At 39.9% G+C, this 11,883-nt stretch overlaps 1 protein-coding gene across 1 annotated transcript in view; it reads right to left on the bottom strand.

Annotated features, from left to right (window-relative positions):
- FANCC (Fanconi anemia, complementation group C) overlaps positions 1–11,883 on the bottom strand; it is a 388,004-nt gene that overhangs the window by 48,349 nt on the left and 327,772 nt on the right. The window lies entirely within an intron of this gene.

Genomic DNA, 11,883 nt, shown 5'->3' with positions numbered 1-11,883 from the left:
GTATTTTTGTCATGACAGGAGTCCAGAGCGAAGGCTGCATAGTGGAGTGGACCTGAGGGGAGGGACTGTAAAACAATGAAAGAATTTTTTCTTTTACTTTTCCAAGAGGGTAGTGTACTAGGGGGGAGAGTTGGGAGGGAAGAAAGGTACAACAATGAATTAATGGAAATCCAAAGACTCTGTAAATATTCATTGAAATTAATAATAAATTAAAAAAGAAAAAAAAAAGAAAAAGCAGAGAAGCTTCTAAGTACTTCTCTCTCCCCACAGTGAGGTTACAATCTAGAAACACTGAAAATGCTTTAGATAAGTTTGGTAAATAACCACATTCTCAATATAAAATATTTCCATTACTCCAAAGGGCTCTTTGTGCCTCTTAAAGCCAATCTGTCCACTCTGTTTGTAAATACTATTGTGGTTTTTGCCATGAAAGAATGGATTTCCCTGTATTTAAATTTCATATTGTTGTTATGTGCCTTCGAGTCACCTGTGATTCACAGCAACCCTATGTAAAACAGTCCTAAACCCTGCTCTAGCCTGTACCAATCTTATTGTCTGTCACCGGCCCCCCACATTACCCTGTTGCTGTTGTTACGTGCCGTCGAGTTGTTTGTGAGTCATAGTGACCCTATGTACAACAGCCCTAAACCCTGCTCTATCCTGTGCCAATCTCATTGCCTCCCACACACCCATCTCGATTACCCCAGTCACTGAATCAATCCATCTCATAGAGGGTTTTCCCCTCCTGCGCTGTCCCTCTACTCTACTCAGCATGATGTCCCTCTCTAAAGACCTGTCTCTCCTTACAACATGTCCAAAGTATGTCAGATGAAGCCCCAGAATCCTTGCCTCCAAGGAGCAGCATGGTTTAACTATCTCTAGGATGAATCTATTTGTTTTCTTGGCAGTCCATGGAACATTCAGCACTCTACTCCAGCACCACAGCTCAAAGGCGTCAATTCTCCTTCTATCCTCCCTAGTTACTGTCCAACTCTCTGATGCATAACAAGCGATTGCAAAGACCGTGGCCTGTACCAGGCGCACCTTAGTCTTCAGAGAGACACCGTTGCTCTTGAGTACTTTAGAGAGGTCCCTAACAGCAGACTTTCCCATCGCAATACATTGTTTGATTTCCTGGCTACTGGTGCCAAGAGTGTTGACCGTGGAGCCGAGCAAACTGAAGCTGTGAACAATCTCGATCTCTTCGCAATCCATCCTGATGCTACCGATTGGTCCAGTGGTGAGAATCTTTGTCTTCTTGACACTGAGCCTCAGTCAATACTGAAGGGTGCAGTCCTTGATCCTCAGTTTCAGTGAGCAGGGTTGTGTCATCTGCATAACGCAGATTGTTAGTAGATCTTCCACCAATCCTGACGCCACACTTCTCATAGAGCCCAGCCTCTCGGATAATCTGTTCTGCATACAGGTTGAAAAGGTATGGAGATAGGACACATCCCTGGTGTACACCTTCCCAAATTTGATCCATGCAGTGTTACCCTGCTCAGTTCTGATGACTGCCTCTTCGTCCAAGTATAGGTTTCGCATTGAAATGCGAAATGTTCTGGGATTCCCATTCTTCTCAGAGTCAGCCACACTTTGTTATGATCCACACAGTCAAATGCCTTATTAGAAGCCTGTAATTGAACCAGGAGGCAGTTGTCAGAACAGAGCAAAGAAACACTGGATGATTCAAAACTGGCAAGGAATGTGTCCTATCTTCATACCTTTTCAATCTATATGTGGAACAGATTATCCAGGAGCTGGGCTCTATGAAGAGAAATGTGGCACCAGGATTGGAGAGTAGACTCATCAGCTATCTGTATTATGCAGATGACACAACCCTGCTTGCTGAAACTGAGGAGGACCTGAAGCGCTCGCTGTAGAAGGTCAAGGACTGCAGCTTTCAATATAGATTGAAGCTCAACATCAAAAAAATAAAGATTCTTACCACCGGGTCCACTGGCAGCATCATGATGGAAGGTGAAAAGACTGAGACTATTAACAGCTTTAGTGTGCTTGACTCTACAATCAATACTCTTGGTACCAGAAGCCAGGAAATAAAAAGATGAATTGCATTAGGAAAGTCTGTTGTCAGAGGCCTCTCCAAAGTACTGAAGAGCAACAATGTCAGTCTGGAGACAAAGGTGCACCTGATCCAGGCCATGATCTTTGTAATTACTTACTATACATCAGAAAGCTGGACAATGACTAGGAATGATAAAACAATTGATGCCTTTGAACTTTGGTGTTGGAGAAAAGTACTGAATATACCTGGACTGGTAGGAGAATAAACAGTTTTGTCCTAGAAAGAGTAAAACCAGGCTGCTTCTTGGAGCCAAGGATTCTGAAGCTGCATCTGACATACTCTGGACATGTTTCACGGAGTTATCAGTCCTTGGAGAGGGACATCATGCTTGGGAGGATGGAGGGCCTGCATAAGAGAGGAAGACTCTCAATGAGGTGGATTCAAGGACTGGGATAATGAGGGTAGTTGTTTCAGAGATAAAGGGTTGGTACAGGATAAAGTAGGGTTCAGGGCTGTTCACAAACAACTGGATGGCACCTAACAACAACAATAGCAATTTCTCATGATGGTTCATATGCCTGATTTGCTGTAAGAACAGAGACACTAAGTCACAGGAAGATAATACTGGAGTAGAAGCTCAGAGACAACATTCTTCTAGACCTGCCAGAGTGAAAAAGCTTTCCCTTAGAACTGCCAGAGTGATAAAGCCTTCCCTTAGAGCTGGTATGTGAGACTTTAGACATGGAGCCTCTTAAACTGTGAGATTTATCTGCCAGTTTTGTTATACTGGAGAATTGATCTGCATATTGCTAATTCCTTTGTAGCTTGGATATCTGTATTCTTACTTCTTTATAATTTTCCTAATTTGCCTGTCAGTTTGCTGTACTGGAGTAACTTGTGGGTGGCTGTGATGCTAAAAGTTGTGCCACCAGTGTGTCACATTCCAGAGGTGTGACCCATGGTGAACAGGTTTTAGTTTAGCTCTAAGATTAAGACAGACTAGGAAGCAGAACTGATGATCCACTTCTGAAATAACAGGTCTCTGAATATCTAAGAACAATAGGGGAACATGGATAGATACAGTATTAGAGGTAAAACACAGATTGGAAGTCAATCAAAATGAAGAGAAAGAGTTGCAAACATCTTTTAATAGTTGGAATATGGAATATATGGAGAATGAATGATAGAAAACAAGAAGTGAAAAATATGAACATCAATATTCTAAGCATTAGTGAGATGAGATGGACTGGTTTTGGTCACTCTGAATCAGACAATCACATGGTATACTATGTGGGGAATGAAAAACATAAGAATGGTGTTGCATTCACAGTTAAAAAGACAATTTCAAGTTCTACCCTGAAATACAATGTTGCAAGTGATAGGATAATATCTATACATATACAAGGAAGACCTTGTTAATATGGTTATTATTAAAATATATGCACCAACAGCTAAAACCAAAGACAAGGAAATAGAATATTTTTATAAAATTCTGTGGTCTAAGATTTACTAAGCATGCAATCAAGATGTGTTAATGATAATTGGTGACAGGAATGTAAAAGTTGTAAACAATAAAAAAGGAAGTGTAGTAGGAAAGCATTGATTTTGTAACAGAAATAAGGCAGAATATAGAATGATAAAATTTTGTATGTTCAATGGTTTTGCATGTTGGCCACAAATGCCTTAAAAAAACATCCACAAACAGTGAGTTTACAGTTGGACCTCACCTTATGGGCTGCAAAGGAATCAGACTGATTATATCTATAGGAAGAATCATTGGAGAAGTTCAATATTAGCAATCAAAACTGGGCTGACTGGCACAGGCAGGTGCTAACTGTGGTACAGCCCATCATTTACTCATGTGCAAGTTCAAAATGAAGCTGGAGAAAACTAAGTCAAGTCCATGAGAACCAAAATATGATCTTGAGTCACTTCATCTGAATTTAAAAATCATCTCAAAAATAGGTTTTTATCATTGAACACCAATGATCAAAGATCAGATGAATTGATATTAAGTTGGGATGATAGTAAGGATATATTATTCATGAAGAGAGCAAAGGGTGACTTAAAAAGACAGGAGAAAGAAAGAAGCAAAATGGATGAAAATTTCATGAGAAAATTGAGAAGCCAAAGCAAGGGTAAGAGATACTGAAATAAAAGAGTTGAACAGAAGATTTGAAAAGGTAGCTTGGAATAGAAATCAAATTACTATAACGGAATGTACAGAGGCCTAGAATTAGAGAAAAAAAAGGGAAGGGCTAACACACTGCATTTCTTAAGATGAAAAAACTGAAAAACAAATTCGAACCTTGAGTTGCAGTACTTAGGAATGCTGTACTTAGGCAAAATCTTGAATGATCCTGGAAAAATAAAAAGATAGAGGGAATACACAGAGTTACTGTACCAAAAAGAACCAACTGACACTGAAATATTTCAGGAAGTACTGTATGATTGGGAGTCTCCCTCCACTCTGGAAGTCAGCTGGCTAATCTGGTGGGACGGCTGGTGGCTCCTCTTGGTGATAGTCAGGCAAGGGAAGTTTCTGGGGTCTTTTTTGTTGTGTGTTACGGTTTGTTTTGACCTTCAAAGGTGGATGGGCGGCTCTGACCCTTAGAGTAAGGGTAAGTAAGGGTAGGGTCGAGCCTGTGAGGCATGCTCCAGGCACTAGATTAAAATCCTGTGGTCCTCAGTCCTGCCTTTAAATGTTTTTGGTGAAACATTCTTCTAGGTCGTGTCACCCTAGTATGTCCACTTGCTATACAGAGGTAACTCGTGGTTACTATGAAGCTGAACACTGATGAATCAAAATGCAAGAATGGTTAACCATGGTGGACAGTGTTTGGTGGAGTTCCCCGATTAAAACAAGCTTGGAAGCAGGAGTGGCATTCAGTTACATAATAGATTGCCTCTGGAAACCCTATGAACCTGGAGAAAGGACGAAAGTTATACCGGTGTCCAGAACTTTCATTCATAGGGTCGCTATGAGTTGCCTATGACTTGATGGCACACCACCACCACCACCACCACAACAACAACAACAACCGTATGATCAAGAGTCAATGGAGAAGGATGGGAGAAAGGTCAAGTTCACTGAAATCACTAGCAAAAAATGAAGCCCCAGTAATCAATGCAATATTAACTGACACATTTCAAATGACAGATATAGCCTTGGACATTTTCACCAGTCTACGCCAGGAAATCTGGAGGATAGCTGCCAGGCCAACTGACTGGAAGAGATCCAGGCTTATTTCCATTCCCAAGAAAGATGATCCAACAGAATGTGGAAATTATAAAACAACAGCATTAGGATCATTAATAATTGTTATAATAGAACATAGGCAGGGAACTGCAGAAGTTCAAGCTGGATTAAGAAGAGGTCGTGACACCTGAGATATCACTGATATGAGGTGGATCCTAGCTGAAAGCAGAGAATACAAGAAAGTGCTTTATTTTATTTGTGCTCTAACTACCTATGCTATTTGACTGTGAATCATAACAAATTATGGCTAACATTGAAAAGAATGAGAATCCCAGAACACTTAATTGTACTTGTGTGAAACCTATACCTAGACTAAGAGGCTAATGGGTGAAAGGGGCAAGGAAACACTGAATGTTTTAAAATTAGGATAGGTGTACATCAGGGTTTTACCTTCTCATCATACCTATTATTTTAAAATTTTATTTTATTAATTTTAATGAACATTTACAGAGATTTTCAATTTCCATTCATTCATTGTTGTACTTTTCTCCCTGCCCACCCCTCCCCACCCAGTTCGCTCCTCTCTTTGAAAAGTAAAAGAAAAATTTTTTCATTGGTATACAATCCCCTGCACCCCGCCCCACCACCCGAGTACATTCCACTATGCAACCTTAATTCTGGATTCTTGTGATAACCATAATACCCTATCCTATATTGCTTTTAAATTGTTCTCTCCCTCGTCTGTTTCAATGCAGTATATATAATTTATCCAGTTTTTCTCAGTCTTACCCCAACCCTGATGTCAGTCCCATTCTACAACAGTGGCACCATGCAGTATTTGTCCTTTTGTGACTGGGATATTTCACTCAGCATAATGTCCTCCAGGGTCACCCATTTTGAATAATACTGCATGAGTTCCTTGTTTTTCAATGCAGCATAGTATTCTATTGTGTGAATATACCACAGCTTCTCTATCCATTCATTTGTTGATGGGCACTTGGATTGTTTCCAACTCCTTCCTATTGTGAACAAAGCTGCAGTAAGTATGGGTGTGCATTCATCATACCTATTTAATTTGATGTTGTGGTTAAGGCCTGTAGAATTGGAGATGACTCATAGAAACCCTATGAATGAAAGTCTTGAATGTAAAACATTCATCATTTCTCCAAGTTCAGAGTTTCCAGAGGCTGAGCAAATTATTCGAGAAGCTGGACTCTATGAAGAAGAATGTGGCATCAGGATTTGAGGACTCATAAATAACTTTCGCTATATGGATGATACAGCCTTGCTGGTGGACAGTGAGGAGAACTAGAAGCACTTGCTGCAGAAGGTTAAACACTGCAGCCTTCCATATGGATTGTATCTCAAAAACAAGAAAGTGTACGTACAATCAAAATACACTTGGTATCAGCAGTCAGGAGATCTGGAGATGTACTGCACTGGGAAAGTCTGTAGTTGGGGAGCTCTCTAAATTATTGAGGAGCAATGACATCAGTTTGAGGACTAAGTTGTGCTTGATTCAGGCCATCGTCTTTTAGTCACTGGCTATGCCTCTGAGAGCTGGGAAATGAAAAAGGATGACAGAAGAATAATTGATGTTTTTGAATTGTGGTGTTGAGAAGATTACTTAACATTCATGGACTGCCAGCAGAACAAACAGCTGTGTCTTGGAGAAAGTGCAGCCAGAGTGCTCCCTGGAGGCAAGGATGGAGGGACTTCACCTTTCTTACTTTGGACATGTAGCTAGGTGAGGCTATTCCTTTGGATGGGCTATCATGTATGGAAAGATGGAGGGTCAGTTAAAGAAAGAAAGACCCCTAGTCCAAGAGATGGACTGACACAGTAACTTCAGCAATAGGCTCTAGTATATTAGAGATGATGAAGATGGCCCAGAATAGGCAGGATTCAGGTCAGCTGTTCACAGGGTCACTATGAGGTATTCTCAACGGCACCTAATAACAACAATCAACTTCTGAACTCTGATGGTCTAGTAGTAAGAAGTTGTGCTGCAGTCCCAAAGGTGTGCAGTTCAAATCCCCCAGCTGCTCCATGAAAGAAAGATGGGTGATTTCTTATTATGCTATTTTTTGCTTCTGAAAATCTGCTGGAGGGTCAGCTATGAGTCAGTTCTGACGTAAAGGTACACAACAACAACAACAACAACAACCACCTCCTTATTTTACACTGCCTTTCCTTTCACTCAATATATCTATTTTTAATTTTTACTACTCTCTCTCCCTCTCCTTTCCCATCCCTGATAACCATTCAAGAATGATTCTGTCTGTAAATAACATTTCTTTAAGTGTTTATAATAGTATCTTACTATAATGTTCTTTTTATGAATAACTTATTTTGTTTAGTATAAGGTACTCTAGATATATGTATGTTATGCAGCATTTCAAGAAACCTTTATTATTTTTTATTGTTGTATTGCTCTCCATTGTGTGAAAATATCATTTCAGTGTACTTGTCCATTCATTGATTGGTAGACACTTTGGCTATTTCCATGTCTTTACTAACATAAAAAATGTTGCAATAAAAATGACTATGTTCAAGTGGCAGCTTTTATTTCTTTGGTATATACACCTAGTGGTGGAATTACTTTATCAAATTGGTATTTCTAATTTTTTAAGGAAATGTTAAACTACTTTCTATATTGGTTGCACCATTTCACATTCTCGTGAACAGTGTATGTGTTTCAATTTCTCCACATTCTACATAGAAGTTGTTTTTTACTGTTTAACTGTTGTTGGGGTGACATGATATTTCACTGCTGTTTGAACTAGAAGTTTCTAGTAGTTAACGGTGTAGTTCATGAGAATGAGTGTTGCTAATCCAAAGACTAATGGTTTGAATCCACCAGTGGTTACGTCCAGTAGGTGAAAATGGACATCGATTTCCTGTGAACTTTACAACCTCAGAAACTCAATGGTGGGTCAGCTATGAGACAGTCCCTACTTGATGACAATGATAGAGAGCTAACAGAAGTAGCGGTCAAGAAATTAAGAAAGGATTTCGGGAGAAGGTGGTAGAGTAAAAAGATACCAGTTCAGCCCCTCTATGGCAAAGATACCGGAAAACAAATACAAACCTAGCATGCCATGATTATAAAGGAAGAGCTCAAGAAAAACATAAAGTGGAAGACAGACGAAGCATAGTATCTTACAAGTATTATGTGGTCATTTCGAACAACTAAATATTTGTTGATGGGATAAGGTTGTGATACCTCTTCTTTTTCCCTATTCCTCTCCAAAGATTAGAGGAAGTGACTCCTCCCCCAGCTTCCCAATCCACTGGGTAGTTGGAGGATTTTCCAGCATTTCTCAGCTCTGCCTGATGCAAGACCTCAGCCATTTGTATTTGGTTTTGGGAGTTACATTATAAATTCACATTCTTCCTGCAGTAATTGTGTTGTGTTGTGCCTGGCTTGTAGTCATCCTAAGATTAGCAGGAACACTACCTGGTAACAATGCCTGACACTTTCAGGCACATCATCATGTCTCCATCCCAAGAGCAACAACACTACAATGTCTAAAAGGCAAAATAAAACTGCAAAGCAGTTAAAAAAAATCTAAAATAAAATGAAACAAACAGTGACAAAAATACAAAACAGGAACATCTTCCAGAGGAATAAAGGTAATTTACTGGAACTTCCTGACAAGGAATTAAGAAAGAATGCTATTCAAGTCTCTATTACAGAGCCATGGTCTTTGCAATTACTTGCTTTGCATCAGAGAGCTGGACAATGACTAAAGACTACAGAAAAAGAATCAATGCCTCTGAGTTGTGGTGCTGGAGAAGAATGCTTAACATACCATGGACTGCCAAGAAAACAAATAGGTCTGTCTTGGAGAGGATGAAACTAAGTTTCTCCTTGGAGGCTAGGATTTTGAAGCTCTGTCTCATATACTTTGGGCATGTGGCCAAGAGGGACCAATCCTTTGAGAAGGATATCATGCTTGGAGGGGTGGAGGAACCACACAGGAGAGGAAGATCCTGGATGAGATGAATTAGTATAGTAACTAGGGTAATGGGGGTTGGTGTATTGGAGTCAGTGAGACTGCTCAGGATAGGGCGGGCTTCACAGCTGTTGTACACATGGTCACTATGAGTCACTGGCAACTTGATGGTACATAACAACAACTATAGATTGAGAAAAACACATAAAATAAAGAAGAATTTTTAAAAACTATGGAAGGGCAAATAGATAAAATGGAGAATCAGAACAAATACAAAACAAAGTGAAATTCAGAATATTAAGGCTAAAATTGCAGAAAAAGATTACATAGGGAAGGACAAAGAGCAGAACTGAAGAAATTAAACACAAATTCAGTCAACTGGAGGACATAACTTGCACAGTGGGGGTCTCTTTCTATCTGGTTTTGGTTGGGGACGGAGGCTGTGGAGGACCTGCCTATATTTTTCCCCTTGATGTGTTGTCCCCCTCCCTGGAGGACATAGCTTTCAATGTTAATCTGTTAGAAGAGCAGTAAGAAAAAAGAAGGAAAAAGTAATTAGCCCCAAATTATGCAGGATAAAATCAAGAGGAATAACTGATGTATGTTTAGAATCCCACAACATGAAGTGAAAAAAAAAAATCAATGAAACTGCTGAAAATTTCCCAAATATTATGAAAAATGTATTCAAGAAGCTGAGCAAACCCCTAACTGGGTAGACTTCAAAAGAAAAACATGGTCAAAATTTCCAAAATTAGGGACTAAAAGCAGCTCTCCTACAATGGAGAACCAATAAGATTAAGTTCCGATTTCTCAGTAGAATGCAGGTTAAGATAGAAATGGGATGACATAAAATCCCTGTGCGTATCAAAACTGTCCATCAAATGTTGTTGTTATGTACTGTCGACTTGCCTGTGACTCATAGTGACCGAATATACAACAGCTCTGAAGCCAGCCCTGTCCTGAGCCAGTCTGACTGATTCCGACATATCAACTACTACAGCTGTAGTTACTGAATCAATCCAGCTAATCTGGGGTCTTCCTAGTGTGTGCTGTCCCTCCACCCTTCCAAGCATGATATCCTTCTCCAAGGATTGGTCTCTCATGGCCACATGCCCAAAATATCAGAGACGGAGTTCCAAAATCCTAGCCTCCAAGGGGAAACGTGGTTTCACCTCCAAGACAGACCTATTTGTTTTCTTGGTGATCCACAGTATGTTCAAGACTCTTATCCAGGACCACAACTCAATTCTTCTGTCATCCTTAGTCATTGTCCAGTGACATTGTTTCTTCTCAGTATCTGGAAAGGTCACTGAAAACAGATTTACCTAATACAACTCGTCTTTTGATTTCCTGACTGCTGGTGCCAAGAGTGCTGTTGATTGTGAAGCTAAGCAAGCTGTAACTGTTAACAACCTCAATCTCTTTTACATCTATCATGATGCAGCCAATTTGCCCAGTGGTGAGAATCTGTCTTCTTGATGTTGAGCTTCAATTCATATTGAAGACTACAGTACTTGACCTTCTGCAAGAAACACTTCAAGTCCTCCTCAGTTTCAGCAAGCAAGGTTGTGTCATCTGCATAATGTATGCTGAGGAGTCTACCTCTAATCTTGATGTCACATTCCTCCTTATAAGCCCTGCCTCCTTAATCATCTTTCACCTGCTCCTTTCTATAAAATCCTAGCCTATACTCTACATCTTGTGGTTCCTAACCTTTATACTATAATAGACAAAGTGCTAGTCAATAAGCCTTTTATTTTAAGAACCACCTTCCCTCTGTAATCTGATTTGTGCCACTGTTAGAACCTCTACTTGGAATATTATTGCTTTTAATTTTTGACTCTGTACTTTTAACTTATTAGTTAAATTTGTGTCTTCTAGGCTGCAACAGTTCCATGATGCATCTTTAAGGATATGAACATGTATGGCTAAGCAAAATTGATAAAAGTGCATCTAAATTCCAAAAGCAATCTCCACAATAGTCTACATGTTTCCTATTGCCAAAGGGGCCCTTTAGAGTACTGAGAGACGATCTTCACTCTGAAACCTACAGCTTCCCTTTTCAGCAGGAAGTAGCTAAGAGAATACACCATCCCCTTTTCCTTATGAATCAGGGTGAAATCTCTCTCAGGGAGGAGTGATAGGGAATGGCAAAGGATACACTGACAAAGGAGATTAATCAGAACTGGTTTTGACAAGCACTGTGGCAACGGGACAATTAAAACAGACTTTAAAGGGGGGGGAAGAGAGGAATGAACTGGGGGGTGTAGAGAAAATAGTGTAACAATGAATGGAAATCCAAATCTCTGTAAATGTTCATTAAAATTAATAAAATAACATTTATAAAAAAGGCTGGCCTATAAAATAATAGTCTAAAACTGAACATTCAAATTAAGACAGATTAGGAAGACGAACTGGACATTCACTTCTGAAGTAACAGGCCCTTGAAAACCCTATGTGACAGAAATGAAGCTGGAGATAGAATGACTGAATTCTATACATTCAATGATTTATTCATTGTTGTTGTTGTTATGTGCCGTCGAGTTGCTCGCGACTCATAGCGATCCTACGTACAACAGCCCTAAACTCCGCTCTGTCCTGTGCCAATTGCACTGTCTCTGACACTCCCATCCCAATTAACCCAGTCACTGAATCAATCCACCTCATAGAGGGCCTTCCTCTCCTGCACTGTCCCTCCA

This window comes from Elephantulus edwardii, unplaced genomic scaffold (assembly GCF_000299155.1).
Source record: "Elephantulus edwardii isolate Elephantulus edwardi_28Jun2011 unplaced genomic scaffold, EleEdw1.0 scaffold00238, whole genome shotgun sequence".
NCBI classification, from domain to species: domain Eukaryota; kingdom Metazoa; phylum Chordata; class Mammalia; order Macroscelidea; family Macroscelididae; genus Elephantulus; species Elephantulus edwardii.
Note: the sequence above shows the minus strand (reverse complement) of the source record. Positions and strands in the feature narration are given on the sequence as shown.